Source organism: Lycium ferocissimum, chromosome 9 (assembly GCF_029784015.1).
Source record: "Lycium ferocissimum isolate CSIRO_LF1 chromosome 9, AGI_CSIRO_Lferr_CH_V1, whole genome shotgun sequence".
NCBI classification, from domain to species: Eukaryota; Viridiplantae; Streptophyta; class Magnoliopsida; order Solanales; family Solanaceae; genus Lycium; species Lycium ferocissimum.
Genome location: NC_081350.1, coordinates 46,383,155 through 46,391,341, shown reverse-complemented (window position 1 = coordinate 46,391,341; position 8,187 = coordinate 46,383,155).

Genomic DNA, 8,187 nt, shown 5'->3' with positions numbered 1-8,187 from the left:
CGTTTACATAATATTTCAAATCCAATCATATCAAAGACATAAGGACCATCTCTACTACATTAAGAATACCAATATCAAGAAATGAATACGAATCGTAAACATGCTCGGATCATAAGAATAGAGTTACCCCGGGGATCGTGTCATGGCTTACTTACTCTAAGACATGCCAAAAGAAAGGAAGGTTAGGCTTTACATACCTCGACCGCTTCCTAAGCTAATCCAAACTTAAGTCTTGGGCTGCCCACGATCTACAACAACATCGTTATATACTAACCATTAGCTATAGATACTTAAAACTCCAATCTCAAACTAGCACTTAATTCTCACGTAAATTTGAAGCATTTCCCCTATAAATAACAACCCCGAGAATTCAACTCGGCCAAATCTTCAACAACAATACCAACAATCATACTAACAACATCAATAACCAATTTAAAACGCATTCTAACATTAACAACCTTCTCCCACATAATGCGACGACATTCACTTACATTCAGTTCAACTACATATAATCAAGCCAACACCAGTGCTCGCACGTTCAAGTACTAATCCGGGATCGTTCAAACAAGATTCAAGAACGCTTTAAATAATCCGCACAATATTCAAAACAACCCAACAAATATACAATGCCACCCGAAATCACCCCAAACCCGAGATCAACACAACAACACATTTCTTTCTTCCAAATTCATCAACTACACCAACAATTCACACATTGACAATATCATTCCCATAATTACAAGAAACTAGCTTAAAAGTAGATTGTACTTCTACAACAAGTCACAAGCGATTATAACTTCAATTTGAACCATTAAAACTTTCATTTGCATCCTAGAATCCACAACACAACAACCCAAGAATACTAAATAAAATTAGTTCATTCCCTAACATACAAAACAGTCCATTTGTACACCACCTCAACACACAATTTCCATGATTTTCATCCATTTCCACACACTACAACAACACCCAAACATGCTAAATACAATTAATTCACCATCCCTACACAACATCATATAGGCACGACCAAACATCAACATACAGGTTCAACATCAACATCCATATTTTCATGAATTTCCTTCATTTCTACATACTACAACATACACAAACCATTCATAACATATAAAAGAGAAGATTAAACCTTACCTTCTTCTCTCAATTCCTTCACTCGGCTAGGGCTTGTTCTTGCAAGAATGAGTGTTTTGTTTGTTCCAACAACTACTCCACGTTAATAAGGACCCTTCAATTGATAGAATTGCTAGAAGAAAATAATTTTTTGATCACTATTTTTGGTCTTCAATTTTTCCTCACCATGGCCGAATAGCCTTCTCCTTTGGTTCTCCAAGTTTCTTGAATTTTCTAAGGGGTGAATATGAGGAAGATGATTAATTAGTCATCTTCATCTACACATATAATTAACACATGTGGCCCATGGCCCACATGTACCCTGCTTCCATATGGCCCTTGGTTCATGAAATATTAAGTTTCTAAAATTCACTTTTAACCCCAAATTTCCCTTGATATTTCCATCCAATAAAATTATAAGCAACTTATGCCCTAAAACAACATCGTGGCCAAAAGTCTCTACCTCGCATCCCGAAGTAGTCTTGTCCTTAACTTATCATGGTCGGCTCGGATTATCCCGATGTACAAAACACGAGATGTAACAGTGTAGATATGAATTTCTTTGTGAGTGTGAGTATTTTTCTCTTCTCCTTCGTCTTAGTCCCATTCTTGTTGTATATAAGTGTGTTGGGACATTCTTTGGTCTATGTGAGGGCATAAGGATGATGAAAGCGAGCAAAATAAAGTGACCACCTAAAGTAGCGTTTGTGTGCATCGTAATATATTCGATAATGTAATGTCATGCATTGAAGCTTCATTGTTAGTCATAGCATTCTTGGGTTGTGCATATGGTTTAAAATAGAAAATGGGGTGGTCGCGGAAGAAAAACGTGCATGCCGAGTTGAGTCAAAACCAATGTAGACATCGGTACTGCGATATCTAAGTGGTAGATTGAGTCATTATGTTGTGCGACTTTGCTTGAGGACAAGCAAAGACTTTAAGTTGGGGGGTGTTGATATGCCGTGAAATTATGACACATTCGATGCTTTTTGGCTATAAGTTTTACTTGTTTTTGAGCAAGTCTTGGTCTTTTTGATGTGTTTATGACATATTGCGTATGTTTAACGTATTTCGAGAGCAAGTCGTGAAAATGGAGTAAAAAGATGTTCAAAGAAAGAAAATTAAGCGAAGTCTCGATTTATACGGAGGAATATACGACCGTATAATATTCACGGTCCATAAATGCCATCGTGGATGCTTAACGAGAAGGGCTCGGACATGAAGTGGAAGTCCGGGCGAAGTACGGACCGTATAATATTTACGGTCCGTAAATCTCATCGTAGGTTGGTTCCGAAGAGTCTTAAAGAGAAGAGATTTACGGGCGAGTTATACGAATGTATAATATTTACGGTCCGTAAAAGTGGATCGTACATCGATAACCGGAGAAGATTTTACGGAGAAGCATCCTTTCGATTCTACGGACCGTATAAAATGTACGGTCCGTACATTGGTCCGTCGGGGGCAATTTTGTCAATCTTATTTTGCACGACTTTGACTCTTATAAATACCTTATTTAGGTTTCTTGTAAAGACAATTACTACAGAACTCAGTTTTATTTTCCTTAGCATTAGTTACTCATAGTTTTGAAGTCTTTTGGGAGATTACAAACAATTGCAATTAATTTCTTTTCAATTCCAAGCAATCAATTGTAAGCATTATGATCCCCATTATTTCTTATTGTTCTTCTTCCTCTATGAGTAGCTAATTTCCCTTACTAGGGTTGTGAACCCAATTGATGGGTGTTTTGTGATTGGGTTTGTGATTGATATACACATAATGGATTATTAGGGTTTATTTATTCTTCATTCTTCATTCATAATTAATGGTTGCAAACATTGATTAAAACCATAACCCTTGATTTATTTGGGAAAATAATTAGGGTTCGTAAGAATAAATAACAAGGACTCAAAGCTTTAAACTTTGTTTAATAAATTCACTTAGGAATAAGAAGAATTTACTTGGCATGATTAATCGTTCTTCGCAGATTACTTTCTTATATTTGGGAAAATTATAGAAAGAGATAATCGTTATTTATTAGAAAATAGTAGAGATTCATATAGAGATTAAGTGCATTCATATAATGATCCATTAGAAGTATATCAAGATCAATACCCATGATCATACACTCTATCTAACGGGGACACAACCTTAGTTTCTTTTACAATAAATTTCCACCAAAGCAAGTAGATAGCAATTAGTCATAGAAAAACCAACTATTACCAAAATCATCGGATTAAGACATTAGACCTAAACTTAGCATTCTACGACTTTAGTAACCTTTTCACACCATATTCCCAGTGGGATTCGACCCCAACCTTGTTGGGTTACTATATTTGACAACGTCCGCGTTATACCATTAATAGGTGTAATTTGAGCGTATCAACTTCCTCTCGACTACGAGAACAAAGTCCACTCCAAATTGAACTTGATTAAGCGTCTAATCAACCAACCCACTTTGTGTTCTTCAAGGTTTGAAGGTCCTTCAATAGTGATTTCTTCAAAACACCTCCAAACACTCTCAAATTCGAAATCTAGCTAGATTTAATATCAAAGAACTCAAATCTAATCTCAAATCAACACAAAACACGACACAACAACAATTTTTTTGAATTTAAAAAATTTTGATTTTTTTTTTTTCAAATATGAAGAACCTAGGATTGAGGATTGTAGAAATAACACTCTAGCCTAAGCTCTGATACCAAATGATAAGGATTCAATTTGGGGGAAACACCAAATCAGTACCTAAAATGCGAAATTAAAGGATAACAAGAAATTGGGATGAGAATTGAAGAAAAGGGAATGAGAAAGATGGAGAAAGTAGACCACGATGAATCTATAGACAAACCTAGATATATCAAACCTAAACCCTTCCAATTGGATTCAATCAAAAGAACCTGAACTATTTGAATTCAAGGCAAGAGAAATTCAATTGAATCCACAAATGAATAACTCTTCATGAAATCAATGGAAATGAGGTTCAAAACCAACAATGGAATTCCACTATTATCTATCACTAACTAAAGCTAATCCTGACTACACAATCTATCACTCAACAAGAGTATTCATCCCATCATAATGCATATGCTAAGGAAGAAATGAAGACTAAGTGTCTTATTTGTACTAAAAGCTCTTACAACAAAGGCCCTAAAGTGGCTCTTTGCAAAAATATCCCAACATGGGATCTTCATCTTCCAAACACCAATTGTCTTGCAATTGTAGCCCAAATTACATCCCCAGCCTTGAATTTGGAATCTTGGCCACGATTTGCATCTTATAGCCACGTGCGCTTTTAGCCACTTAGTGTAGAAGCCTCCACAATCTCTTCCCATGCTATCATCCAAACGTCCCACGTCTTTCTAAGCATCCTTGTGCTATTTGTGCCATTGAGGATCGTATCAATAATTTAAACAGTGACCTTCATAAGGCCACAGAGAGCAAATTCCGGATTTTAAATTATTTAAAGTTTAGTTTAACTTAAGAAAATGACACTTCCCGCTTCTCTTCTTTCTCCTTCCCGTACGCCGGCTGCCTCTTTCTTATTCTTCTTCCACCAGGATTTTCATCGCGCAACTGAGTTTGACCCTCATATTATATAAGCCCCGTTACTTTATTTTTACTGAAGTACCAATTGACTAGTTCAAACTTAAGGACATAATTTTATGAACATATGCATCATTTCATAATTTTATGAACATATGCATCATTTTAGCCATCAAAATCTTAAGATTACTACATCAAATTGGTCACTAATGATACTGCTTTGTTCTTATTCTCCCTTTTCTTTCTTCTTCTCCAAATAGATAATTGAGCTTCGGGACACAAGCTTGAAATTTGAACTATACATTTCGAATTTTAGGAGTGTCCCTGAAGTTCGAACTATGTAGTTTAAACTTCAGGGTTCCTTAAGTTTGAATTGAAAAAAAAAAAAATCAAATTATTTCCTGAAGTTCTTAACTAAAAAACTGAACTTAAGGAGACATTGTCCTAAAGTTTGAGAAAGCGGAGAAGAAGAAGTTGTAATAACTGTCTATCTTTTAAACTATGGCTAAATATTACTTCATCCGCCTATTTTAGATGAGGGTGTTTGACTGACCATGAAGTTAAAAAATAGCATAATACATAAACAGGTCCTTAAACTTCGCTTCAGCTGGAAAGTATGCCCTCCAATTTTGGGTGTGCACAAGTAGGCACCTCAACTTGTATAAAGTTGAACATGTAAACACAAATGCTGACGTGACACTAATGTGACCCCTCAAAATTTATGTGACACATCAAGCACGTCAGCATTTGTGTTTACATGTTCAATTTTATACAAGTTGATGTGCCTACTTGTGTACACCCAAAGTTGAAGAGCATACTTGCCAGTTGAGGCCAAGTTGAAGGGCCTGTTTATGCATTTGCCTTAAAAAATAAACGAAAACTTTTGAAACTCCTAGAGTAAAATAAATCATAGAAATTTGTATGGTTGAGAATCATTTCATTAAGGGTAAAAAGGTAAATTTAAAGTTGAATTGTTATTAAATATAAAAAATTATTATTCTTTTTGGGACTGACTAAAAAGGAAAGTGTCATGTAATGGCATGAGGGAGTACTAATTTTCAATCATTGACTAAAATCTTAACAACTGTCCTAAAAGTGGCAACCTTGTGCCATTTCTAAACATTTTTTTGCGCGGAGTGCCCTTCTTTTGGGGTGGTCTTTAAATTTTGCCCCTCATATTTGAAATGTTTAAATTTTGCCCTTCGGCTAACACCCATAGGTCCTAGGTTCGAACCCACGCGATTGAAATTTTAAAAAAAATTCGCAAAGCGCTTTTAAATTTCGCTATGCAAAGATACACTTGTTAAGGAATTACACATTTTATGCCGGACCCGGCATACTTATGCCTTGCGGCGTACTTGGCATAAGTATGCCGGTCCTAAGAGATAACTTGATAATTCCTTCACAAAGTTATGCGGTGGGGCATACTTTAATGGGCAAACTTTTGTCACCGGACCGCATAACTTTGTGAAGGAATTATCAAAGTTATCTTGACCCACTACTTTATGCCAAGTCCGCCCATAAGGCATAAGTATGCCGGTCCCGCATAACTTTGGTAATTCCTTCACAAAGTTATGCCGACGGGGGCATACTTTTAATGGGCAAACTTTTATCTTAGGATCCGCATAAACTTTTGAATGAATTATCAAAAGTTATGCGGACCGCATACTTATGCCAAGTCCGCCCATAAGGCATAAGTATCTTGGTCCGGCCATAACTTTGGTAATTCCTTCACAAGTGTATTCAGTTGATAATATAAATTTAAACTTGCCTTGCGAATTTTTTTAAAATTTTAGACCGCGTGGGTTCGAACTCCGGAACCTATGGGTTTATGCGAAGGGCAAAATTTAAAGATTTCAAATATGAGGGGCAAAATTTAAAGACCACCCCAAACGAAGGGCAATTCTGCGAATTGCCCATTTCTAAACAGATTTGACAGTCAGCCCAATCAAATGATAGGCCCAAATTTAAGCCAGCCTAAAAAATTAGCCTTATAAACAGTTAAAACACCATCACCACACATTAAACTCTATTGATTCGCTCTTCCAGTTTCAATATGTCATCTCTATTTTTGCTCTTAGGATTAAGTTTTCGGATTTTAAGACTGCTGATTTCTAAAATTATTTGCACTGGAAGATGAAAATGTGGTGGATGTGAGGGAATTTTCTTCTTCATTAGATCACTGAAGGTTATAGCTTGTTTGGATGGTTGTTACATATCGTATGGCATTGAAAAGTTCCATTTTATGTAGCGATCGATTTGATGTGATCGCGTCGTTATTTTTTTTTCTTTCTCATTTTGCCTACTAATAATATTTTATCCTTTACCTTACCTTTTTACGATAGCTCTGCATCATACTTTTGCCTTGTAGGTTTATAGTTCAAATTGCTGATGTTTGACATTATGTAACAACGGGAAATGATACAATCTATTCAAACAATGTATGCACCAAAACAATATACTAGTACATTGTCTTAAATAGCTGTTTTTAATTTAATTATGTCTTTTTTATTTACTTTTATTAAGACATTTTATAGTGAAGCCAATGAGGATCAAAATTGAAACAGATCTTAGAGAATTTTATTTTCGATTGGTTTCTTAAGTTTTACTGTTTTAGAATTGCTATTTATTTGGTACAATTATGTTTTACTGAGTTCAATGCCACGTTGCCGGTAACAGAAAATAGCAATGACCGGCGATGCTATGATCCGACCAAAAATCAAGTTTTCCGACAATGTTTGTTTTGATTATTACTTTTTATTGTATCGTATCGTTAAATCTCATTGTTATGTAGCGATGAAAAGTGTCATTTTGTATAACGATCTATTTGGAGTGATCGCGTCGTCACCTTATTTTGTTTCTCATTTTATCCTTATTTATTACTCCATCTGTCTCAATTTATGTGATATAGTTTGACTAGGCACGAAGTTTAAGAAAGAAAGAAAGACTTTTAAAATTTGTGGTAAAAAACAAGTCATCGATACTTGTGTGACTATAAATCATTTCATTAGGGTAAAAGAGGATGTTTCAAGTTAAATTATTTCTAAATATAGAAATGTATCATTTTTTTTTGTACTAACTAAAAAGAAAAATGTATCACATAAAATGGGACAGAAGGAGTATCTAATAATCCTATTTTTTCATTTATACTTCAAACTGCTTACGTGTGACATTATGTAACGACGGGAAACGATCAGAAAATAGCAATGACTAACGACCCTATCGGACCAAAGTCAAGTTTTTTTCTGAGCGCGACCTGTTTTAAAATTTGTCTGCCAATCATGTATCGATGTGATGGAAGACCATTTGGAGTTAAAAGATTCTGGTAGTCTTCTTGATTATAGTTATTGGTAGCATCTTCTATAGAACCAAAACTGAAAAAATGTTTAGCTTTTATCGGTACTTGATTATCAACATTTCGTTCAGGTTATCTACATATTAATTTAAACTGGGCTATCAACATTTAGTTTAGGTGATTTACATATACATTTCTGTTTGTCAAGAGAACCCTTTAATTTCTAT